General features: G+C 38.5%; 1 long non-coding RNA gene across 1 annotated transcript; it reads left to right on the forward strand.

Moving 5' to 3' along the window:
• LOC101680047 lies at positions 1 to 27,352 on the forward strand. The gene is made up of 3 exons (XR_199380.2): positions 1 to 433; positions 2,410 to 2,453; positions 27,126 to 27,352. It is a non-coding gene; the product is annotated as an uncharacterized LOC101680047 (long non-coding RNA).

Here is a 27,352-nt window from a genome sequence, read left to right on the forward strand (position 1 = left end):
TTTCGTTCTTCAGCTGTTCTGTTTTCCTGTACCTCAACTGGAGCCGACATTATCAGAGCACCACCTGCTACCACCATCGCAGCTGAGGCCCTGTCAGCAGTTCCAGGAGGAAAGAGCTTCCTTCCAGAGCAGCCAGAAAACCCCCTCTGGGCCAGAGCAAACCAAGTCCACGGTTAGGACTACATATGCAGAACAAAGGCCTTCAATGATTAACTAAGTAATTCCAAGGGAGGAACATTCCAGGAATTGTGAAGCACTTTCACAATTTACGGATCTTTCCCACCTGTATTTCACTGGATCTTCAGAGCAGCCTGTAAGATGACAGAGCTGGGACAAGAACGCCCATTTGCACTCCTATGAAGATCATGCTTTCCACATCCCCTGATGTTAGAAATGGCCAGGCTACGGGCTGCAACTAAGGATAAGTAACAAGGTCAGTGAGTCAGTGCTGGGGTACTCATACCACAGGGGTACAAAGAAAGGTGAATGTTTCAATGTGAAGCAGACAGAATAGTGAACAGTTACAACTTAGCTATAATATGACTCTCAGAATGGAGAAAGGACAAGAACAGAAGGAGAAAGTGTTAATAACAGAAAGGAAGACCAACACACATCTCCAGGGACTCCTCTGAGCCATGCATTGTAGGGAAGGAGGCAAGTGTTGGCAGTGGACTTGCTCAGCCTATTCTTTCATGCTGCCTGTTTTTAGAGTTTACTCATCCAGACTGGACGCCAACTAATCTACCATGAGCTTATACATGCTGTTCTCCCTTCCCCTCCTCCTTTAGAAGAATACCTCCCTCTTGGTCATAGCTCTCTTAAATACAGGTTCTCACTACTCCCAAGACCATAATAACATATCCACGTTAACACAGGAGTGGGAGGAGTTGGTGTGGAGCCATGCCTAATCTCAGTGTTGACACTCTCTTCTCTTCTTTTTTCCATTACTACCCCTCCCCCATAGACACATCCTGCTCCATAACTGGTGATAATTCTAATCTTGTTTGATTTTTGCTATCAAATCTTACGTGTCAATCCAAGTCTTGATCATATATACATTCCTCCGAATCCTTTAAAAACCACAGCTTCTGGATATCCCTCATATTCCCAGAGTGGCCATACAAACCTTCTAGTCCAAGGGCTTGGGAGCTGGTAACTGCTAAGCAATACTTCCCTGAGGCAGTCTCCCTGCCAATCAGTCTATCTAAATTTCATCTCTTTGTCCCTTTCCAAAGTTGTGTTTCTCCAACTTTTGGGGAGAGATTTTCATTTGCTTTAAATGTCTCCAAAGTGAATGTCATACTTTAAATTATAACCTGTAGTCATATTCCTTTGGTATCTAGTTTCCTCCCCAAACTTACAGGAGAGTCAATTCTTATTAGCACTTATTCAACCTAAATGAGACCTGGGGACCCAATGTCAGGTCCCATGTCTTCTAGTCCTCCCAGCCTCTTCAAGTCAAGCTTTGTCACATGGTATGGAAAGTAGAAGCCATCAACCAGAATGACTGGAAGAAAATTCACATTTCACTTGTACTTTGAGAACTATGTCCCATAGAACGGGTTAGGCCATGACAGAGAAACAAGACCTGACAAAAGGCCCACCTGTGTATTCAGAGCCTTAGGAAGCTCACCCTGCAGGGACAGACGGGTAAGACTGGCACAGAGTCCTGCATGGGCCTCACTGGGAGCAAGCATGTCCACACTGCTTCTGCATGCTTTAAACATTTCCCTTCTTCAAAATACACTGACTCTGTTATCACACACGCTCTCATCCAGTTGTATATGATAAAATTTACAACTAATTGTGATTTGATACACTACTCATACTGAAAGATATTGGAGTAACTTTTCATAGAAAAGGCCTGTAAGGAATGAGCTTTGAATGGAACATCATGCAAGGCTCTGAAAGCTGAGGGTCGATGATAAAGGAGAGATTATGTGTGTGGTGCTGTACCTCTGATGGGGTGAGTGGTCAGGGAGAAAGAAAACAAAGCACAGAGAGGCTGCACTGATGCGTCCACAGGCATGACTGCAGCCATCAGAAGCTCCAGCCCACAACATCCCTGCCTGATATGCTCTCTGCAACAGGGGGAACTCCTGGTTTCCAAAGTGTCCTATTGATCCTTGCAGATTACTCCATCCCAAATCATTCTTGAGCTTTCATTAGAACTTCGGATAAGTTTACAACAGAACTCTAGTGACTTAGAGCAGTAGTTTCCCAAGTGTGAAAAGCTATAGATAATTTTAGGTGGTGCACAAGTTTGGCAAATAAAATTGAATCGCATAGTGAGAATGTTATTCCCTTTTCAATTCTCTTTTCATCCTTACGATGACACCAAGGATAAATTCTCAGTCTGGAATTGTACATCTTTAACACCTCTCTAACACATGCTTTTCTCCTTTTTAGCAAAGGAAGTGATCTGAAGCTTGAAGGCTCAGAGCCTTTGACAGGTAATAATAGTATATTCCCATAAATTAATAATGTGTGTAGTTATGTTATATTTATTTTCATACTTATTGCCTTCTTATGGAAAGTAATACCAGTCATGTATCTGGGATAGTGAGGTCAAGTTCTCTTTTAAAAATCAGCTTCTAATTTAAAAAGAATAGATAGGTTTGAAGAAAAATTAAGTAAATGATAGGTGGTATGTGGCCAAAGGCACAAGAAGAATGTCAACAGTGATATGCAAATGACTAACTGGTAGCAAACACTCATTAGGTCTGATTCCCAGCATTTCCACTGTGCCACAGTAAGCCTCTCTTACCTTTCCTGCCCTTTTTGCATTCCTTTTGCCCAAAATAAGACTTCAGTTGAAGTAAACATCGCTTGACTTGACAGAGGGTACACAAACCCTTAGCATTTGTGCATTTCATGGCAGTGCTACAAATCTCACTAAAAGCTCAGATATACACAAGGGAAGGAGAGAGTTCGCTAGGGGAAAGCCAGCGGCCTTTGCCTTTAGCACCGGGGAAGGCAGAATGGGAGTGGGGGATAAAACATGTCAACACACGGTGGGTAATATACAACCCTTCCACCTCTGCCTTGCCCTTCATACCCCCAGTTGTTCAGAGGGCAAGGGGAGGGGAAAGGGAGACCACAGCCCATGTATTTGGGTAACTGCTTTCTCAAAATGAAATGGCATCTTCTTTTTACTTCCCTTACTCTCACCTAATGACACCAGCATATTGTATTCCCCACACTGAAATCTGAGTGTATAAATCTTTTTGGGCACAGTGAGGCCTTGTTGGGTTTGGCTGTTGTTTCTGAAAAGAGTATAAGGGGACATAAAATGTAAGTGAATCAAGCCCTCAGCTAGCATTTAATTGATAAGAACCAAAGCTAATATTAGATAACAAATAAATGGTCTGTTGCACAGGCATTTAATTAAACACCAAATTAATGCAGTAATGACCTACTGGAACTAACAGCCAGGAATGCTTTACTGCGCGCCAGCATCTGGACGCTTTCACCTTCCAATCCCCCCTCCTCCTTCCCCCGCCTCCACAGACAGATACATTATAAAGAAATATATTCACTCATATCCTACGTTCTCATGTTTTCATGTCCCAACTCATCATGCATAATAATCTACTCTGCCCAAGGAAGCTTGACCATTTAGGTAACTCTCTACCAGGTCTTCCCTATCATAGGTCCCAAACCTCAGCATTTGGGACTGTTTGAAACCCTAGTCTTGTAGCCTTTGGCTGATTACATGCTGCCTTGAAGATTAATTGCAGACAGTGTTTTAGATAATGGTCTCAGGGAAGAGCATGCAAAATCATGAAGGGGCACAGAGGAATCGATAACGTGGCTTTGTCTGGGCCTACCCAGGAGCTCTCAGTCATACAATAAAACACATAATAGGTATAGGAGATGAACTCCACTCAGATTTACTCAGCTCATCCCTGTTAGCTTTCCTGTGGCTCATGTGGGCTGCGTTCACACTGTCTGCATGTTAACTCGTGCCCATAAGTTAGAAACAGGCACTAGGGGCACCAGGAACACCTTCCACATGCACAAACCACACATACTCATGTGCATGCCACATTCTTCTCTTACTCCATGAGACTTGGAATTCCCCTGCTGGACACAGGGACAGAGTCTTTTTAGCCTCCAAAGTTCCCTGTTCTCCTAGGCACAAACTCACTTCCGTAAGGAGGCAATCTCTAGGAGCCAACAGCCTTACATCAGAGCATTACTCCAATCATGAACCTAAAAGTGGATGTAGGTGACTTCACTGCAATAGTCCCACAGGATTCCTGGGTCCCAAATTCTCTAATTTCCCACTCTGAGAGCAGAGAAAGAGAACTTTTAGGATCTGGAGTATGTATGTACTTTCTAATGTGGGGTCTCCACCTATATACATTCCTAGAGTTAAGGATTCCTATATAGGAAGAGGTTTTAATGAGCATAAAGCAATTTGTTCCCCAAACCACAATCTTCCATCTCTCGGACATTTTACACCAAAATGATTTTGACAAGCTGACCTAAACCCCATTGACTCCAGCAAGAACAGTACACAGTGAAAGATGCATCCATCTATCTATCCATCTATCTATCTATCGTCACAGATTTTAATGTAGAATTGACTTTTCCCTGCAGGTCTCTCCTATATAGTATATAATATACTCTATTCTTTTTATATCACATTATCTGTCCTGATTCTACCCTATCTCCATCTCCCCTTTGGGCTCTTCATTCTCTTATTCTTCCCCAGAATTTTCTATATAGATCTTCACACATTCCAGAACATCCTGTCTCTTGGAGTTAAGAGTCTGAAAGTCAATAATAAGTTCGATGGACTTTGTTTTGGGATTACTATTTCTTTTTGAGGAGACAGAAAGGGGTAAACCTCTAATGGTGGCATTTCCTGAAAAATTCAAGGTAAACAGGAGAGATATTAGAGCTCTGGAGAGGATTCTCAGTGTCTTTCAACAACATTGAATATGTTGCTCTTTCCATATAGAGTTAGTGCTATGTGGGCAGTGGAGGCAGTTTCAAAGCAATGTGCCCAACAACTTATAGTATCAATAGATCTAATGGCATATATGGAATCTTCTGGGTAACCTAGAAACAATAACAGATAGTTTTTACTGTGGACTTACATACATTGGGCACTGTGCTCTTATGGAAATATTTAAAATATACACATATTTTTTGTGCATGCGTGTGCACGCGTGTGCACGTGTGAGTGTGTATATAGACATATACATGTTGTATGAAACACATGACATATACCCAACATTCTGTTTTCTCATTAATGTATTAGTCTTAGGGCTCATCTTGCTATAAAATGGCTGATAAAAAGTACTTCTACAGGGGCACCTGGGTGGCTCAGTGAGTTAAAGCCTCTGCCTTCGGCTCAGGTCATGATCCCAGGGTCCTGGGACCGAGTCCCGTGTCGGGTTCTCTGCTCGGTGGGGAGTCTGCTTCCTCCTCTCTCTCTGCCTGCCTCTGCCTACCTGTGATCTCTGTCAAATAAAAATCTTTAAAAAAAAAAGTACTTCTACAGGTCTCTTAATTTCCTAAATATTTCTTCACATCAGCTATTGCATGCAATACTCTTTCCCATCTCTGTAAGATAAATTGGGCAGGTGTTACTATCCCTTTTGAGGTAAGTGTCTAAAGCCCATGAAACCTGAATATCACACAGCAATTTAGGGCTGGAACTAGAGAAGAAACCTGACTTCTACAAGGTGTTTTCTCATATTATCACATTACCCCTTACCTTGAGCAGCTGCTATGCACACTATTGAAATAAACTGCTGGGGGAAAGGCAATCATGTAATAAATATTAAAAATATATAAAGAGATGTTAAATTGTCTCCTCTAATTTTTGTTCTTCAGTTATATGTTTTATCCCAGGATAGCAAATTGTTTACAAGCAATTACAGTAATTAAGCATAAATACACCCCAGCGAGGCAAATATTATTATCCACTTTTTAACAGATGGGAAAGCAGAAGTGGAGAGAACTGGAATGACCTGCACAAGGCCAAAGAGGGTGTCTGCGGCAGACACAGGTAGGGCCTGAAACCTCGGACACCCTGGATTTGTCCTTGAACTTCTGGATAGTCCACACTCTTTAAAGATTAAAAGTTTTACTTCTAAAAAAATGGGGAAAAAAAAAAAAAAAAAGAAAGGATGAAGGTGGCTGGTGACAATGCCAGGGAGAGAGATGCTGAAAGTAACAATGCCAAAAGGGACATGGCTTGAGAGATGCAAAGTGACACAGCCTGCTACCTCAGAGGCATCTTAGACAAGGTCCAGGCTCATTCTGGAACTCCCCGGGTTTAACAGCAAAGGTCATAAATGGAATATGAGTGAGTCTCCTCCAGGAAATAAGGGGGCCAAGATTTTTTCCAGTTCTGCATCTTCAGAAAGAGCCTGAGCCCATAAAAAAGAAGATTACTGGAATCACAGAATAAGATGATCTGCTCATGATGAAGATACAATTTCCCTTTCTGGAGGGCTTTGGAATTTGTGAGTGAAATGTACAGTTGCATTAATATTAGGAAAGTTACATCCAGGGGAAAATGCTGAAGGACAAGAAGGCTAACTTCTCATGCTGCGTCTTTCTGCCCCATTATCACATTTGACAAACAGTCTGAATTCAAGCAGAAAGCGTATGGCCAAATAGAGTAAGACAGAAATAAAACAACGGTGTTAAGAGTTAACAAAAACAAATCTGAAATGAAAAGTCGACAGGCAAGGTTCATGTCACATTCCAGATATCAAAAACAGTGAAGCCAAGACAAATAATTGTTTGATTTTTCTGTTGAAACATTTGGGAGATTTTTTATCCTATTTGTCATCACTTATCGATGTAAGATGGATGCAGCATGCAATAAAACAGGAGGGATCTGAAAGCCTCCCTCAGACAGCGTTATGAAGTTGTATGGCTAGGACAGAAAAGTATCCAGACACCCATTTCCACAGTGAAGCAGTTATTTACGGCACTTGTCAGTTGTATGAAAATTTATATAGGCACCACATACCAACCACAGGAGAGGGGGAGAGCGGGGAAGAGAGAAGTGAGAAGGCAAGAGAGACAGAGATAGGAAGTAAAGTTAGCTGGGTTGCACCCATCTCAGGGAGGCAGCTGAGAACAGGATGTGTTTCTGTGCCACCTCTGATTTTCTCAGAAAAAAACAGGAAGATATTCAGAAGTGTATGTACCCTCTTGAGGACTTCTTGTTACAAATGTTCGGGCCAAAACTGGAACATGTGTGGACTGTCACTACTTACAACAGAATAACCTTAGTTGGTTCCAACAGATTCCGAAAAATTACTGAGAAAAAAAAAAAAAAAACCCACAATGTAAATGTCAGCTGAAATACACAATTCTAAGTCTTTGGTATTATGACACACTAAATACTCAAAAATTATGTTTCTGTGTCAGTGGTGCAGGTAACAATCTTTCCTCTTTGACTGCCACTACCCCCTTAGATGTTTCTACATGCCACCAAAGAATCCGCTGTTTGTGAAATAAGAAAAAGAATGGAAAGACAAAGAAAACAGTGAACTTGTGCAATCTTGCACCAATTAAAAAACATTCCCACTCAACAATAAATCTCTAGTTGTTAAGTAGAAATGATCTGAAAAATCAAAGTGTGAGTAAATAGGGAAGAAAAGAATAACTAGAGTAAGAGACGCTGACTGTCAGTTCTTTAATTCTATTATTTTGTTGACTTATAATCATGGCTTCTTAAATTCAGTAGTATGAATTCCAGTGAAACAAAGCCACTGGCCTAAATGAAGAAGTGAATGAATGAATAAATGAATACATCACAAGTAGCTTTATCTTTGATGTTATTTACAACAGGTAGTCAATTTAGGAAACTGCATGTTTAAAACCTACAATTCCCTGATCCCTGCTTCATGGATTGTTCAGCCATCACCCCTCATATGTAATGCATTGGTTGACATTTGGTAGTCTCCAGGCTGAGATATTATGCAATGCTATAAAATATCCAGCAAGTAGCACTATGACACCAAAATGGCCCTTTAGGCTATTAGCATTCAGGAATCTGGGTTCGAGGTAGCTTTCATTTCCACCTTGTATACTACCCACCAAATCACTTCCACATAAGAGGGTTCATCTGTCATCAAAACATTCGGCACTTGTCTGGATAGCTTGGTTTCTCTCACCTTTGAACACAAGTGGTTTATGAGTAATGGTATTGCTGCCTTCCAACTCACTGGAGAAGAACAGACCCCTCTGGAAGCAATTACCAATCCTGGTGGTCAGTAGGTAAGCTATAGCTCCTGTCCCCAAGCCTGTATTTCAGCAATATGACCAAACATCTCTATTCTGTAAAGCTGGTCATCTAGTGTATGCCGAAAAGAGAACAGTCCAATAAAGGGAGTATCTAATGACCTCCCCAGTTGATGAATCTCCAAACTTTCAACATGACATTTGAACAAAGTCACATTTGTACTCTGCAGACTTTCCCAAGTCTAGATTCCAGTTCATGGGTCAGGGAATCAGGTTTACTGGGTCTCAAATCTCTCTTGTACTTTTCTGTTTTTTCAAGTACTTTATAATCATTAATTTCACATAGTGACACTATCTATTTTTTGGGCAACCAATGGAAGAAAACTCCTATAACAAGTTGCTACAACTATTTCTCCCAATTTTCCATTTTGACATCCAGAGGACTATTAAGGTGTCCTAGGACAAATGCCAATGCCTAGCTAATTCTGAAGCTTTAATTGACTTATTTCCAAGCCAGCTGCCACACCTTCCTTTGTTGATCAATATCTTAAATTTCCTTCATACACCTTGTGCCCCAAGAAGCAATGATAGGGATTTATGGAAATCAAAATTAGCCTTTGATTAGAAAAACAATGGGGATCTATCTTTCTGTCTCTCTATCTACCTACTGATTTGTTCATCCATTTTACTTGTTTATTTATTTATTTGCTAGTGGATATTAAAAGCAGGGGACTTTTTTGTCCCTTTCCTTGTTGTATAATCCATTATCTATCCACTTTTCAAATATAAGCATCAAATGCACTTGGGATACTAGTCCCTTTCCAGTTTTAGCAGTTCTCCCACCTAGACAGATCTACTCCTTTTCTCTAAACTGTGATGGAGAAAATATCAAGATAATCTTCAGTAATTAGTCAACTTATTCAGATGATTTGAGAATAAACCACTCTTTTCTTGAATATAATAATAGTTCTTTCCAAGACATATAATGCTAATCACAAGTTCCAACAGCCTAGGTGGATAGACTTTGTACCTCTGTAAATTCATGACTAACAGTGTCATGACCCTACACCTCAATTGAGAAAATAAGCTCAGAATCTCCATCTCAGAGAATGCAGTCTTAATATAATATGTATCTGAGCCTGTCCTCCACCACTGTAGGCTATCATGGATTTGTTGCCAAACAGGACATCCAGGCTTCCTGTCCACCAGTCTCAAAATTCAGGGTTCCCTGACACTACCTTTCTGTGGCAGTCACACCAAACTGCACATAACACACTGCTCCTCCAACACCTCTAAGCACCCTACAGCACCTTCTACACTTACCATCCTACCTGTCACATTTTTGACATGTTGAACTCACCCTTCGTTCTGGAATGCTCTAAGCTTGTTCCAGATCACTAGTGATAGTGTACAATGTGTTGTATTTTATGATTTATGGTTCCTTATTAAGTGAAACTGTAACATAAAACTACGAGCTTTTCATTAAACATTGAAAGCTTGTTTTTTGTATAAGTTTGAAGTTTCTGTATCATATGGATCTGTAATTCACAAAGTAAACACTTAGTAAAAGGTTTTCTGAATATAAAACTCAGAATGTTTTATCAGATTACAGCTTTTAAAAAAGTTATTTGAGAGCCAAAAAACTACCTGGATCAAAGTTCATTAAACATTTCTTCTGTCTAACCAACGTCCTTTAGTAAGGAAACCACAGATCCCAGAAAAAAAGGTATGATAGGTGCCCTTAAAAATCTGACAGTCAAATTGAGATGAAATCCTCATTTATTATCACATTACAAAAAGGCATACATGAAGTGCCAAGCAAGATAAATACACAAAACAATGAATTAAATAAACAATGTATACAACTAGAAAAAGTAGCAAAGAATTTGGACATTACAGGATGGAAGAATGGACTCCATCATATGGTCAGAAGCACTCCCTGGCAGCCTTTTTGAGGGAAGGTGTGGCTGCAGGAGATGAATTTAGGATATCAATCTAACTAAACAGAAGACTCATACTGGAAAATGATGAGGGTAAGCTGGAAATCAGAAACATAATTGCTACTGGTCATTCATGGACTCCTCATATTTTCATACAAATACAGAACTCGACTAGAGATGATTTGTGATCCACTTTTGTCCAACTTAGATGTTAAAGCTCACTTTCCCACCTGTGTGAGATTGTTTAGACATGTAGCAACTTCATGTTCACTAGTTAATGACTCTGCTTCATCTGACCATGAGGGTGAAGTTCATTACAACTAAGCAATATGAAGGCTTTAGCCATCAACAGCATAACAACTCAGGAAGGAGAAAATGCCAACAGCCTCTGACCTTCGCATTTTTTCTTCTCCACTCCAAGGTTAACTTACTTTGCCATTAGTTTCCCAAAATAATTACACCTTCAAAATGTAGAGTGCTATCAGCTACTTATTTCAATTCCACTTCTTTTGTTGGCTACCACATTTCATTTCTCTGCTTTCCAGACTTCCAGGTTAAGATAAAAACAAATATGCATTGGAAACATATACATTCAACTATGCCTATTTAGAGGAAAAAGAAAATCTGTGAAAACTTAGAATCAGAAGTCCTTTATGATCTAAATACAATCAAAACCTGAGTCAATAATACAATACTGGCATTTAGTAATCTTTAGCTACCTTAAAATATAGATTTAATATAGAGCCAGTAAAAGTCAGTAACCATTAAATGGTGTTCACATTCTAAACTATGGCTTAAATTAATAACTTCATATTCTATGATTAGACTAAGAATAGGAAATAGGAATCCATAAGGTCCTAATATCTATAATGTATAAATTTCACAGAAACAGTCTCAATTTCAATATTACTGTTTCATTGCTCTGACATCCTTTAAAAATAAAGTATTATATTTAAAACTATCTTCTTAAAGTTTATAAAAGTTGAGCAAAGAGATACAACTCTTGGAATAGTCTCTTCATTACCCCCACTTTCCATTTTCTAGGGCTATTTCATATTTCTGCTCCTTAAGATTCCTTTTCAAACTATTTTCAAACCATATATCTGGTAAGAGGCTAATATCTAAAATATGTAAAGAACTCATAAACTCAGTAACAAAAAAACAAATAACCTGGGGCACCTGGGTGGCATAGTTAAGCATCCAACTTGATTTCGTCTCTAATCTCAGGGTCCTAGGATAGAGTCCAGAATCCGGCTCTGCCCTTAGAGCAGAATCTACTTATCCCTCTCCCTCTGCTATTCCTTTCTCAACTTTTGCTGCCCCTCTACCTTTAAAACAAGTAAACAGGGACTCCTGGGTGGCTCAGTCAATTAAACATCTGCCTTTGGCTCAGGTCATGATCCCAGGGTCTTGGGATCAAGTCCCACATTGGGCTCCCTGTGCTCAGCAGGGAGTCTGCTACTCCCTCTGACTGTGACCTCTCTCTCTCTCTCTCTCACAAGTAAAAACAAAACAAAACAAAACCAAAAAAAAAAAAAAAACCTTTTAAAAATAAATAAGATAAAATAAAATAGATCTTAAAACAACAACAAAAAATAACCTAAGAAATGGGCAAAGAACCTCAACAGACATTTCTCCCACAAAGATACACAGAGGCCAACAGGTACATGAAAGGACACTCAACATCAGTAGTCATTAGGAAATGCAAATTAAAACCACAATGAGATATGACCTCATGCTTATTAAAATGGCTATTATCAAAGACAAAAGATAACAAATGCTGGCAGGGATATAAAAAAAAGGAAAAACATGTGCACTCTTGGCATGTAAACTGGTACAGCTGCCACAGAAAACAATATGGAGGAATCTCAAAAAATTATAAATGATATGGACTATCATTTGATCCAGTAATTATACTTTGGGGAATATAAGCAAAAATAATGAAAACACTAACTTAGATATCTGTAACTCCACGTTCATAGCAGCATCATTTACAATCACAAAAACAACAACCTAAGTGTCCATCAATGTATGAATGGATAAAGAAGTTGTGATATACATGTTTACACAATGGACTATTATTGTCATTAAAAACAAGGAAATTCTACCATTTGTGAGGACATGGATGGACCCTGAAGACATTTGCTAAATAAGTCTGAAACAGAAAGATAAATACTGTATGATCTCACTTGCATGTGAAATCTATAAAACAAATAAATAAATTCATAGAAGAAGAGATCACACCTGTAGATACCAGAGGCAGGAGGTTGAGGGAGGGGAGGCTGGAGGAAAGTGGTCAAAAGGTATAAAATTCCAGTTATAAAATAAAGAAATACTAGGGACATAATATACAACATAATGACTACAGCTAACAATGATGTATGATATGGAAAAATTGTTGTTAGGAGAATAAATCCTAAGAGTTCTCATCACAAGGAGAGATTTTTTTCCCCTTTATTTTCTTTTTTCTTTTCTTTTTATTGTGTCTATATGAAAAGATAGATGTTAGCTGAACATACTGTGGTAGTCATTTCACAATATATGTAAATCATACCATCAGGCTGTATGCCTTAAACTTATACAGTGATGCATGTCAATTATTTCTCAATAAATCTGGGGAAAAAAGCTTCCTTTTCTGTATATACTAGAAAGACATTCTTGAACTTGTCCACAGCTATTTCTAATTTGTCTGATCTTCATCAGTCAGTTTAAAGGAGCATAAAATGTCATCTGCCTCATCCGTCACTGTGTGTATGTGTTAATGTATTTATCTGATTCACTTCCTCTGACTCGTCTAAGCTTGATGGAGCTCTGAATCTCTTCCATCTCCTAATTTATTTCAGTCACTCCTCGGGTGTACTGGAGCTGAATTTCTCAGGTAGACCTGTCTGAAAAGATGCTATGCTCTAGCAATTCTATAAGCAATTATCATCCTAATAGCCTGGAAGTCCTGCTTTGTATATTCACTGTTGGTCTAGTATCAGACAGAGGTCCATTTCCCCCTAAGCCCCTGACTTGGTACTTTCAGGAGGCTTCTCAAAAGAGAAATGCTTTTTTGACTCCTTTGGAACGTATGGAGATGGCTAATGATGTTGTGTCCACTTGCAGGACTGGTATGGACACTGACATTTGATGGCAGGATGGCCACAGCTGCTGTGACTAAAAACTTCAGGTCAGCCTCCTGTTGCAGCTGAAAGGGTGAGATGGAGTAGGCCTGCTCTGTTCTCAGTAGTTCAGGGCAGTGTCAGGAGACCTTTCTTTTTTATTATCACCACCACCATTCTAATTATGATTGCTTCATTTACATATGCTTATTATGTAAGGCATTTTTATGCATATGAGAGACAGAATGATAAAAGATAAAAGATAAATATCAACACAGACAGACAGAATGATAAAAGATAAATATCAACAGCAGATGCTATTTCTCAGGTGAATGACACACCAGGATTCCAGAACAGGAATGGGATAGTCAGTAGACAGACCAAGATAGGAGGCAGCAGGTAGAACATTAACTAGGCCATAAAGGAGAGGCATAGGTATGTGTAGAGGAAGCTGAAGAATGACCTGGGCAATGATCTGGTGGTCATTCTGTGTTGGGAATAACCTATAAGCAAGCCACTGATGTGAAAGGCTTAGTAACAAGAACACTAAATAAGTTTTAACTAACACAGAATAAGTGAGAATTTGAATCAGGGAGTGGGGAGGTTGGATTGGAGAGTGTGAGCTCTGGCTTTATACCAGAAGAAAATAAGAGACCTAAGCACTCCAAACAGGCCCCTTGACCTGGACTAGCATGTCCTTGGTATGAAAGACTTTCTAGCAGATGCCTCATTTAGTCTTCTATTTACTTATGAAGTGAGGGGTTTCTGAGTGCTTATTGGGTGCCAGGAAGTTTTCTAGGTGTCACACACATGGCCAGAAACAGGACAGACAAGGTTTTTCTCATGCAAGACTGTACAAATTTGCCTGGGCTGACATAACAAAGTACAACAGCCTGGTTGGTTTAAAAACAGAAATGCACTCTTCCCCAGTTCTGCAGGATAGAAGGCCAAGATCAAAGTGCTAGTAGGGATCATTTCCCCTGAGGTCTCCCTCTTAGTCTTGCAGATGACTGCTCTGTTCTGCCTTATCACATGACTATCCCTCTGCCCCATGCACACCCCTTCATGTCTCTTCCACTTCTGGTAAGGACACCAGTGATATTGGATTAGAACCCCACCCTAAGTGGGGGGAGAGCTCATTCTAATTTAATCACATTTGTAAAGAGCCTATGTCCAAATATGGTTATAGTCTGAGGTACTAGGGCTTGGGGCTTCAATTTATGAATGTGAGGAAAGACATAATTCAGTCCATAACATTTTTTCAGAGTACATTAGAAATGCATTTCAAATTTTATTTCAAAACAACTTAAATCTTTTGAGAAATGATTTTAGTATATAAATTTGATTTTGCTTTTATAAAGAATATAAAGATTTATGTCATTGATCTTCCCTGTCAAGGGTATTACAATCCTTAAGGGAGTTACTTTCTGCACCCAAGTCCGCATCTTACATGTAGGGTAACATGGAGTAACATTCGATTGGTGGAAAGATTGATTCCTGCAGGGTTACTCCATCACAGCCCACATGCCTGAACCGGGGATGTATACACCTGAGCTCCCCCTTACCGATCCACTATGACCCTTCTCCCCCATTAGCAGCACCATCTGAGCAAAGTGAGGGGAAGAGTAAGCACCCATCTCTTCTGTAATATGCCTATTTATAACTTTTATTCTCTACAAGGATTCTCTTGATCCACCATAACCTGATGTCTCTTGAGAGTAATAGGGATAAAGGACTAACATAGTGAGACTTGGCCTTGGATCCATATACCCAGGGGATGTCCCTGATCACAAGGTTCACATAAGAATATATTAAGAGACTAAAATGCTTTGAAAATAAATATACTATATGTAACCTGAATTTCCTAGTCTCAGCAGTCTGTGGGTAAAATGAGGTCACATTAATATTAATAATAACAATTTCCTGGCCTACAGCCACACCTGAAGAACTGCAGATTCTCATTCTTCATTCCCCTGGCCTATACCCCAAGGTCTTTGATCATCTCTCAGTTATTTCTGGGAGGCCCTAGGGTGAGTCTCAGCTCATGTTTGTTCAAGAATAAATGCACATTTGTCCTTTTTCTCAGCTGCCTAAAGGAGACCACTGACCAGGACATCTGGGGCAGCACCTCTCTACCTCTCTGTCAGCACAACTGACAATGTCTTCTGAGAGAGCTGAGAGAGCACTGTCTCCCTGCCACACTGCCTCAGCAACCCCCAGTTCCTGACTAATGTGGACATGCCATCGCTTGAAAATCTGGAAAGAATATCCCTCTCTCCAGCTCATCTTGCTCTTCCTCACCAAGGCACCCAGGCAGCACAGCTTGTGTCCCAAGTCTCACACACCTTTAGCTAGCATCCCCTAGAAATGGGGCGGAGCATGCTTCCCACTCCAGCCTCCTCTTCAATGCCCAAATACAAGCCCTCAAGCACACCAAATCGTGAGAGAGATGGCTGCAGAGAGGAGTGAAAGTGTGGGGTCAGGCACAACCTGCCCTTACACACCCAAATTCACTTTGGCCTACCTGATTTTAACCACATCGCTATATATAGGAAAAGACATTCTCACCATTTGTGAAGATGTGACAGTTTTCATATCATCTATGTAGACACTGGTTACCTAATTTCTGCCAGATATTCTCTGTCAGGATAAATAAAACAATACTTATTCTGATATCTTGCTATAGACAAATTAGACTATCTCAAACATTAAATTCTTTTTTGAGCACTGACTGTATGCAAAGTATTTTTCTAGCAGAGCTCATTGGTCATGTGCTCTGGATAAGACAACCCTCCTTCTTTTAAAAGTATTTTTCTCTTTTTCCTGAAGATTTAGTGGTAACTGACTCTATTTTCTTAAACAGAAGGAATAACTCTCTTTCTTTGCCTCAAAGTCAGTAGAATTAAGGATAAATGAAGTACCTAAACCTTATAGAAGACTCAACAAGTCACATGTCTTGATGAAAGGGTGAAATGACAGACATCCAGCCTGTATCACCTACACCCTAGATCTCTATTAGCAACCACCCAAGTGGGCCAGTTAACTTTACAAGCCAATCGACAAGTTCTTTGCTTTATTCTCTTGTCTGAACATATCTGAGATAAAGCATCTACTCAATCTACCTCAAATAAGGAGTACAGTAAAAATAAATTATCAAACCAGTAGTATCAGGTAGATGATTGACTGAACCTTCTATTTCCCACTGTTTGCTATTTATGGCACAGGCAAAATCTGATTTTCTGTAATGTTTCCCACACATGGAATAGTAGGTTGATTTCTACATAAACCTATATTTGAAAGACATTTCAAAAATCTATCTTTTTTGTCTTCCAAAATAAATTCTTCCAAAAAAAGGAAAAGATTCAAACAAATAATCCTAATGTCTTCCATTTACAACAAAGATTCTAATATTTCCCCAGGATCTGCCAGACAATTTCCAGTCCTCTAATAATCCATATAGTAGTGATTGCTATCTGAAATCAATGGAAAAAGCAATAAGTGTGTGACTTCTTCAAAGACTATTGATAATAGCAAGAATTATTTTTGCACAGCTTCAGAATTTACACTATATTCTATGCTCCCTACACCTCACTTGAATCTTCTACAATCCTTAATAACGTGTATGTATTACTATATCCATCTATGAGCTGTACAAGAATGAGAGACAAGACTTAGAGAGGTCACTTGCCCTGCCAGAATTATGAGATCAGCAGAGAGCACAGGCCAGGTTTCCTGACTCTCGTTTTCTTTCTGCACTGTCACTATTGTCTTGTCACTAAAAGCCATAATTGTACGTCTCACCATACCCCTGATTTTTCCACCTTCTCTCCCTTTTAGAATTTTATAGCCATACAGTCATGAATACTTATCATCGAATTATATGTAACATTTTTACATCAGCAGCCATCCTTAAACAATAGTCTTAATTCTATGCAAGGACATTCCTACAAAAAACCGTTTCTCCTTATATTCCTCCCCACCCCCCATCAAAATCCTCAAATATCATTTATTGCAGGGCTTTTTCTAGCCTTTGACTAAATTTACCTTAATGATGAAAGTATGCCTACCATAAACAACTATTAAACTGGCCAAAATATATAACACCATTGCTTTCAAGGAATGTATAAAAGAAAAAGCAATACCTAAATGTTCTCACACACACACACACACAAAAGTAAATGTGTGAGGTGATGGATGTGTTAATTAGATGGGAGAGGGAATACATACACATACACACACACACACACACACAAACAGTGCTATGATTTTTATATATAAATATATATATATATATATAAATCATCTATACCCTTTAAATATTTTACAATTTTGTCAATTATACCTCAACAAAGGTATACATATTCAAGAAATTAAAAAATAGTCATCCTGGGGCGCCTGGGTGGCTCAGTGGGTTAAGCCTCTGCCTTTGGCTTAGGTCATGATCTCAGGGTCCTGGGATCAAGCCCCACATCGGGTTTTCTGCTCAGCAGGAAGCCTGCTTCCCCCTCTCTCTCTCTGCCTACCTCTCTGTCTACTTGTGATCTCTCTTTCTACATCAAGTAAATTTAAAAAAAATAAAAATCTTAAAACAAAGAAACAAACAAACAAAATGGTCCTGAGTGACTCTTCAGGGAATGGAAAGGGATGGTAATTTTGAAACTGGTAAACACAAATTGTAAAATGATAACATCACTGAATGGGTTTAACAATGTATTGGAGACAGTAAAAAAAAAGTTAGAAAATTTGAAGACAGATCAATAGGAATGACTAAACCTAAAAATCAGTGATAAAAATATTTTGAAATAAGTGAACAGAGTCTTTGCAATCTGTAAAAGAATATCAAGAGAGCCAACTTATATGTAGCTGAAGTCACTAAAAAAGAAATACAGAAAATAGGGCAGAGAAATATATGAAGAAATAATGTCAAAACTGGTGAAAAACATCAACTTACAGATCTAAGAATCTATGGGAATCCCAAACAGGACAAACGTAAAAAGAACCATACCTAGGCACATCAGAGTCAAAGTGCTGGAAACAGAAAATAATCATAAAAGTAACCAATGAATAAAGACACATTACATACAGGAGGGCCACAAAACAAAATGACAGCTAACTTATCATCAAAAATAAAGAAATGTAGAAGACAATGAAATGACATTTTTAAAGTGCTTTACAAATACGAAAGAGTCAATCCAGAATTGTATATTTATGGAAAATATCTATTAAAAATAAAAATAAATTTAAGACATCTTCAGATTTATAAAAGATGAAAGAGTCTGTTGTCAGCACACTTACACAACAAACAATGCCAAAGAATTATTCATCCTGAGGCAAATGACAACAGATGGAAACACGGATTTATAGAAACACAGGGGGAATGGCAAATATGTGGGTAAATATAAAATTTTGCCATTTTTCCCCTCAATTTTTTTTGAAAGACAACTGACGGTTTACAGTAAAAGTAGTAGTGTTTTATTGTGAGGTTTACAATTCATGTAGATGTATAATATTTGACAGTAACAACACAGAGCAGGGAATATAGACAGGATAAATGAAATAATACTGGGGCACCTGGCTGACTCAGTAGGTGGAGGCATACGGCTCAAGATTTCATTGTTGTGAGTTCAAGCCCCATGTTGGGCATAGAGCTTACTTTAAAAAGAATTTTAAAAAGGGAAGAAATAATATAGATTCAAGGTTCCTACACTTTACTTGAAACAATATAATATTAATTCTAAGTAGGTTGTGACAAATTAAGAAATATATTATAAATATATATTACAAACCCCATCACTTTAAATACAAAGAGATATCACTAAAAAGCTGATAAATAAAAAAAGAGAAATGCTAAAATTATATTGTATGCCTTAAAAGAAGGCAGAAAAGGCAGGAAAGAAAGTACCAAAGGACACCAACAGATTGGACAAATAGAAAACAGTCTAACGATAGCAATAATCACATACGGTGAAGTGCATTAGAGTCTCACATTAATGGTTAACTGGTGTTTTTTTACAGTCTCAGAGGCAATTCAGCAGCATCCTCTCAACAAATGGTATTAAAATGATGATATTCATGTGCCCCTTCCACACCCCAAAGAACATTACATCACATTCAAAAATTAACCAAAAATAAATCACGAACCTAAATGTTAAATGTAATAAAACTATAAAATTTCTACAAGAAAATCTTTGTGACCTCAGTTTAAACAAAGATTTCTTTGCTTGCAACACCAAATACATTATCTATCTGTTGAAAAATAAAAAAAAGAAAAAGAAATGGGTTAATTTGGTTTCATCAAAATTCAAAACTTTTCTTTTTGAAAGACACCTTTAAGAAAATGAAAAGGCAAGGTACAAACTAAGAGGAGTATCTGCAAATCCCATATCCGATAAAATATTTGAATCCAGAATTTATATTTTAAAAACTCTCAAAATTCAATAATCAGAAATAAGACAACCCAATAATAAGATGTGTGATTTTTTAACTTTCTGAACTGAGTAGTGGTCAACCTGTGTTTTTCTTGTATTGTTATTGTTTGTACTGTGGACATGTTTCATAGATATCCCTTTTAATTTACTCAGTATTTAGTAAAATATATTACCAAGTCTTAGAACTTAAACATTCAATTTAAAAGGTAGAGACTGTCAGACTGGAGAAACAAAACATGACCACCATACATTGTCTAGAAATGATGTAATTAAAATAAAAAGACTGGAGACGTTGAAAGTGCAAGGATGGAACAAAGATAAACCATGAAAACAATAAACATAAAAAAGAAAGTGCTATTAGGTTAGTATTAGTCAAAGTACACTTCCAGATGGCAGCGCCATCAGCAATAAAGAGGAACCTTTCATAATGATCAAAGGGTCAGTTCAACAAAGTAATGGGGAAGGAGTGAAATAATTATCTGCAAACAGCAGGGCAAACTAATTGAATAATGAGAGTTCATAGACTACTTCTTGGTCTCTCTGGAGAGCAGAGTTGTGACCTAGAAGGACTCTGGCTCTGTCAACTTCACTGACCCACTATTCTGAACTGCCTTCCTCAAGATTTCTTTTATATCATACTCATAAACCTCGATCCTTTCCCCCAAAGAGGGAGGGGAGTAAACCAACAACACCAATACCAACAAAAAAAGAGTGAAAGAATGCAGGGGTATTCAAAAAAACTCAATATTACAACTATTAACATTCGGTAACTCATTATAATACCTGAATATTAGCTCAAATTCTAAAGATAAGTTGTTTAGATTCCGAACTTTTTGATTCTACCTCTATTTGTAACTTGCTCCTTTGCTTGAATATTTTTTTCTCTCTTTGATTTTATGTTTGCACTTACATCAGGAATGCAAATATTGAACTTAAAAATAAATTGATACGTAGTTGAGCCCATGTGTAATCGGGAAAATCCAAATCATTTTTCTTTTCAGACAAAAGTATTAAAATGAATTGCTATCCTGGCTAAGTGGAGACATTACAGTGATATGAGTAATATTCCAAGTTGCTGCAAAAAGCTGCAATATTTGCTGATTGCTCTATGGTAACTGTGTCAGAAACAGGGCTTGGGGACAGATTTCATCTTCTAAAATTATTTCCACCAAGGAGGAGAAGCTGGCACCTTGATGACTATTGGAGAATAAACAAAACAAAATAACTCAGGTAACTGACATAGGCTGGGGACCAGTACAAACTACCCACTTCATTGGCCCCTGTCCATCTAGTCTTCTCTCTTAATTTACTTGTTGATTTACACCATAGATAGATTTACCCTCTTCTTTTCCCTGGTTTACACTTCAGATTTTCAGAGTTGGATTATTTTTCCTCATTTCAGCTCTCCAGAGGAGGAGGTACAGACCCATATAACCTGAGGTTCAAATACAGAGGGGTGTCTGTATCTGCAGAAATCTTTCCTCCAGCTGTCACAACCTTTACAATCTGAATGGCTATAAGCAACTGGAGGGCGTTCAGAGCTGAAGACACTAGCAACATATTAACATTATTTCTAATATGAAAACATAGTTATGCAGGCAGTACGTAACCATTGATCAAGTCTATTCTGTCAATTGAAATGTAGGAGTGTACACTTGGGTGATTTGTACAAACCATATGCAAAAACCCATCATATGATTTAGTGTTAGTGCACATTCGTGCTCACATACAGAGAGGGAGTTTAGTAATACAAACATTTTCACCATTCATCATATTAACAATCACTTACTCATTAAATATTTTTTGAGCATCTATGGTGTACCAGGCCATGAAGTAGATGCTGGTGGGGGCTACATAGAAGAATTAGTCATCAACTCTCCCTTAAGTGTCTTATAACCCCAAGGGCAGGGATAAACCAAAAACTCAAAAACCTTACTTCCAAGCAGAAAGTGATATGTACCACAATAAGGCAAAAAAAAAAAAAAAAAAGCACCCAGGGTGTCTGAAAAGGGGGTAGACTAACTCTGAGGGTGCAAACTATAGAGAAGAGACATCAAGGAATGCTTTATGGATGAAGTATTTTTTGAAATGGGCCAGACGGTCTTATCAGATTTCAACAGGAGACATTCCCATCAAAGCAAACTGAATGTACATAGCTGTAGAAAATAAGTGAGGTGCATTATCAAGTGTGTGGATTTGTCTAATTTGAGTAGAGCCTAAGTTTACAAGAGAGTCCTGGGAGATGAAGTGTGGGCCACAGGGGTTTAGAATCCATGTAATGGTCAGTGGGGAACTATTCAAAGAACCTGAGAATGGAGATGACATGCACTAAGATGTGAGCTTCTTCTTACAGTTATTTCTATACTGCTCAAGATCCAGCAGAGATCCATGCATTTAGTGGATGTCCAATAAAAAACAATGTTTACAGCTTACATTTATTGAGTACTTATTATGTGACTGACCCTGTTGTAAAGACTTCACACACAGAAGCTCATTTAATCCTCACTGCAACCTCATGAGGTTTAGGGACATAATCTCACTTCCATAGATGAAATAACTGAGATGTTATGTTTAAGCTAAAAACTTAACCCAAGCAGATGTGCTTATAGGGCAAAATAAGCGCCTCATTTTTGGGAGGGGGGACAGTAATATAATCAAAGTCACACAATTTGTGGTAACAGAACCAGGAGATAGGCCCAAGTCTTAACTAGTTTTCTGTATTACTTCTCAACAAATAAATATCTATTAAATAAACAAATGAAGATTTCTATACTCTAAAGAACAAAACATTATACTCTTTCATCTCATAATTAGATGATAGATAAAATTAGACCCAACCTACTGGACCAAGTCATAGCCTTAGCTATTACATTCTCAATGACAGAAAATAAGAATTATTGGTTTGGGTCATATTCTTGATATCCTCAGGAGAATATGATGTGTTATTGTTTTGTTTTGTCACTGACTCCTACAATATGTGCAAAAATAGTTCTCAGGTTCTACTGCCAGACTGTACCCATCGAGAGCTGACCATCCATTATGATGTGCTGCCATGTGTGGCACTGTGTGGTTATAAGAAAGATATGGAAGAATCTGCAAGTGGCCTGTGTGGAAAGGAGAGTAGAACAGAACCCTTGGGGTTCTTTGGGATGTGTGAAATTCCCTCCCCTTCCACAGTTGAATCAGACTGTTTCTCAAACTGGGATAAAAAAATTATTCTGCAGTTGGTTGACAAAGGGGGAAGGGAGAGGACTGTGCTATACAGTTATCTGAGGTTGGTCTACGCAAGCCAAAGAAAGGGAAAGCAAGCATCTGCTCTTCATAATTATAAAGACATCATAGTTGGAAAGCCATAGGTTCCAGAAGTCATCTTTTCCTTTGAGATTCCTTTTTGCTTTTTCCAAATAAAATACCTTAAATGTTTCTAGAAAGACACTGCTTTAGGTTTCTGAAAAGGGGCACCAATCCAGGCTTGTCTGGAAGTACTCACTGAGTGCTTATTATGAACCATTCAGGTCCACTGTGTTGGGAATGAGAAGACCCTGAAGCAGTTGTGTGGTGAAGGGATGAGGGCATGGACTCTGACACCAAACCAGATTCCCCTCTAGCTCTTAGTTGCAGAGGCCCTGCTCAAGGCATTCCAATGTTCTAATCCCATTACTTCACCTCTAACTTGAAGACAATATGATAGGGTAATGGTGGAGTTCAAATGAGATGACAGAGATGAAAAGATTTGGTAAACATTAAAGTAATCCATGTATCTGTGTGTGTCTGCATGTCTGTGTGTGCATGTGTCTAAGTGGTCAAACCACATTTCAAGTTCAGCAACTGCTGAAAAGTTCTCTCTCACATTCCTGAGACCACAGAGCCAGATTATCAGGACTCAATATACTTGATATGACCATGTGTTGAAGCTTTATTGGTGGGATGAACTACCCTTTGTCAACTTTTAATGGAGTCAGAAGAATGTGTCAACCCTTCCTCTACTTCTGCTTCCTGTTTTCGGGTGCAGTAGGGAGTAACCACAGGTTTAGGGAGGTATTAACAAAGTTTTAGAATCAATTTAGATGAAATTATACAGTATGTTGGCAATGTGATGCCATAGTCTAGATAGACTTTCCTTCCATCAGTGTGTATTAGTTTCCTATATCCATTCTTATATAGAGTCTTAAATACAAAAATATAGTGGCTTAAACACTACAAACTTATTATTTTACAGTTCAGAAGGTCAGAAGTCTCACTGGGCCAAAATCAAGATGTAGGCAGAGCCTCCAGTGTTTATTCTAGAGCCTCTCTGGGAGAGAATCCATTACTTGCCTTTCCCATCTTCTACAGCCCACCTATGTTCCTTGGCTGATAGTCCTCTTCCATCTTCAAAGACAGCAATCGCATCAATCCAACCTCTACTTCTGTCATCACATTACCTGATTTTCCTGTTTCCCTCTTACCCTTACAAGAATTTGTGTAATTACATTGTATCTTCATCTCAACATCTCCTCATCTCAAAAATGCTTAACTAAATCACATCTACAAAGTGCAAAATCCATTTTGTAACATAATGTAATTACATTCTAATGTAATAGATCCACACATCCCAGGGATTAACTAGTTTTCTCTACTGTCTCTTAACAAATAAATTTTTTATTAAAGAACAGATACATGACCATCTTTGAGGACCACTAATCTGCCTACCATATAGTTTTGTTTACTGTTTTTTTTCTTGCTCCCCCGACCAGCATTGTCACTGGATGAACCTCAGAGGTATTACAGAGGTCTTTGAAAAAACTCTCACCTTGGGGCAGAGTTGCTTACCTACTGAGAGAAATACTCTGAGGACATTTGAAAGCAGACTTTGGTAGCAATGATCTAGGCATACATTTTTGCAGAGCTTTTCCCCTCTTTAGACCCCAGCTTGGCAGCACTTCACACTGACTCTTTGAAAACAGCCCAAATTCAGGTAAACACATTCTTAATTATTTGGTTTGAAAGTGTAACCTCCCCAAAGGGCAGTGACCTTCTGTCCTTCCAGCATCAGGCCTTGTGTTCAATGCTTGGATTTAGCACAAATGACATGAGAATACTTCTGTTTCTGTCACATATATTTGTATAATGACTGTCAAAGAAAAATGGTGTTGAAGAAAAGATTTTTTATTATATTTTATTTTACCCACTTAAAATCTAATTCAGAGCATGGAAAGAAATGCCCACACAAAGCCAAATTTCATGTTCATTAATGTAATTGGACATTAGTGCCAAAGATACCTCCTTCCACTCCACAGTGAAAACCACCCTCTTCCTGTATTACCATCAATAATGGCACAGTGATGGCCTGGCTGGAACTGACCAGACTATAACTGAGCTCTGGGTCCCTTGGGCAACTGGGTGATTTTTATTTACAGTGACAAGATGATCTTTACACTTGTTTCTCTTTGGACTGTACACACACAGCTCTATCCATAAGCCAGAATATAGCCAGGCTGGCTCTTTCCGCTCTGCACTTTACTTAGCTGACTAGGTGTCAGCATTAATTTCTTGACTGTGGGGAAGTTTCATCTCTCTTGCCCTAGGGTTGTTTTCTTGACCTCTCCAGTCCTGTGATTGGGAGCAGTTTGGTCTTTTCTCATAAGCTCCAAACATTTTCTTTCTTTTCCATTGCAATTATTATCTCCTATGACATTTACAAGGACCCATTCTGCTGTAGCCAGAGCTATAAACATGCAAGAAGCCTCAGCGACCCAGAATTCTTTTCTGCTTCAACATGCCAGTTAGTAACTACAGGGGCTCTCAGCATGAATTTGTGATTTGAGAACCTTGAATAAGTGTTCAGCTTCAAAAGCAACATACCAACAGTGTCTTTCTAAGTTGGACTCTTCAAAAATATATTTGAAAAAATTACAGCTAAGCATAATTACATGAAATGAAACACAGAATTGTTCAACTCTACAAAAACTATTTTTTTAAATTGTAAGTAAATAAGGTTCACACATGGCTAGAAAAAAAGTTTGCACTAGGGTTGAATTCAAAATCAGGGCAATAGTGAGAATACCATTGGGACAGATACAATCTAAACTCAAACCACTAATCAGCTGTACCACCTTTGACAAGTCATTCATTCCCTATTTTCCTAATTTGTAAAAGAAAGTAATTAGCCTAGTGCTCCTCTAAGATCTTTTTTAGTTCTGATATTCTGGAAATAAATAAGCACCCATATAGAACTGTTGAATCAATATGTTGCACACCTGAAACTAATATAACATTGTATGTCAATTATATTTCAACAATAAAAATAAATAGGCATCCAGAAGCTTAAAATCTTTATGAATATTTACTGTGAGAGTGTTGCTTCCCTATTACAGTTGAAGAATTAAACAATAGATGTTGGAGGCCACGGCACGGTTAGAGTCGAGGACCAAACCGGGCCCTGACTTGTGTCTCCTTTAAAGTCCGGACACCTTGACAAGGGGTTAAGGACGGGAAAGTTGAGTAACACTGACAAAGGGTCTGTGCTATGTGTCACGCGCTCGCCTACGTGACTTCCCACACACTCTCCCTACAGAAGGAACAATGTGGTCAGGGTTGTGAGTTCTTAGTTGGTCCTTGTTGTTCCTGTACCTCCCATAACCCATTCCCTGGCTGATTATCTTGCTAATGGCATTAGCCGTGACTACCTGGCATCACGAGTTTTGCTTGTAGTTAATGTAAACTTATAGAAACTTGCAGTCATCTGACTAGATTCTGATGTATTACTCCTCCTATTGTGGTCTGCCTTATAAATGATTATAAGATGTGGAATAAAATCGGCACTGTTGGACATCCTCCTCAGTGCTCCTCATGCCCCCATCTTTTTGTCTCTTAATTTCTTTTCACCATCCTCTTACCCTCACGTTTCCTGGTCTATCTGTCACGCCGGCTGCGACAAATAGACTACCCATTCTGTGTCTAGTGCCGTTGACCTCAATGCTCACATATTTTCACTGCCTAACTGTAGGCAAGAAGAACAAACTAGAACCAGCAGGTGTTTGCCCTTAACCGTGTAGAGATGCATTCAAAGGCCCAGAGGTTGAAGTGACAAGAACACCCAGTTGGTCTCCATTTACTAAGGTGCATTTTCCAAGATTCAATGACTTTGGTTAACCATTAGATGATTGTAAAAAGTATCCTAAAGACATTTTGATTAAACAATTTTATTTTTGGAGAGTGAAACTTTGCTTTAGAGCAAGATAAACACTATTTGTCAAGGGCAATATAGTTATCCATTTTCAAAAAGTCTACTGAATTTTCCTGTCACTGCTTTTTCTCTTCTAGATTCTCTTGAAGTGAAAGTTGAAATTTGCCCTTATCCTCTACAGAAAGCTGGTATTCAACAGCAAGTTTGCTGTGTTTTTGGCCCCTGATTCTGAGTCCTAATACTCATTTTGTCTCCCACTCCTCAGGTAATATGTGTCCTGTCCATCATGCAAAGCACAATGAGTACCTGGCCTGCCTCCACTCTGACTCCAGGCCTCTGAGAACCCTGTGCCTTCACTTAAGAGGATATGCACCATGCAATTTAACTTCTGATTTTTTAAAATCTCACATTTTTAATCAAGTAATTAAATAATGAGAACACTGAGAACAGTAAACAGATTATACTTCTATAGTATAGTAAGTAAATAGTAAG

Source organism: Mustela putorius, unplaced genomic scaffold (genome assembly GCF_011764305.1).
Source record: "Mustela putorius furo isolate JIRA1106 unplaced genomic scaffold, ASM1176430v1.1 tig00003858_pilon_pilon_pilon, whole genome shotgun sequence".
NCBI classification, from domain to species: Eukaryota; Metazoa; Chordata; class Mammalia; order Carnivora; family Mustelidae; genus Mustela; species Mustela putorius.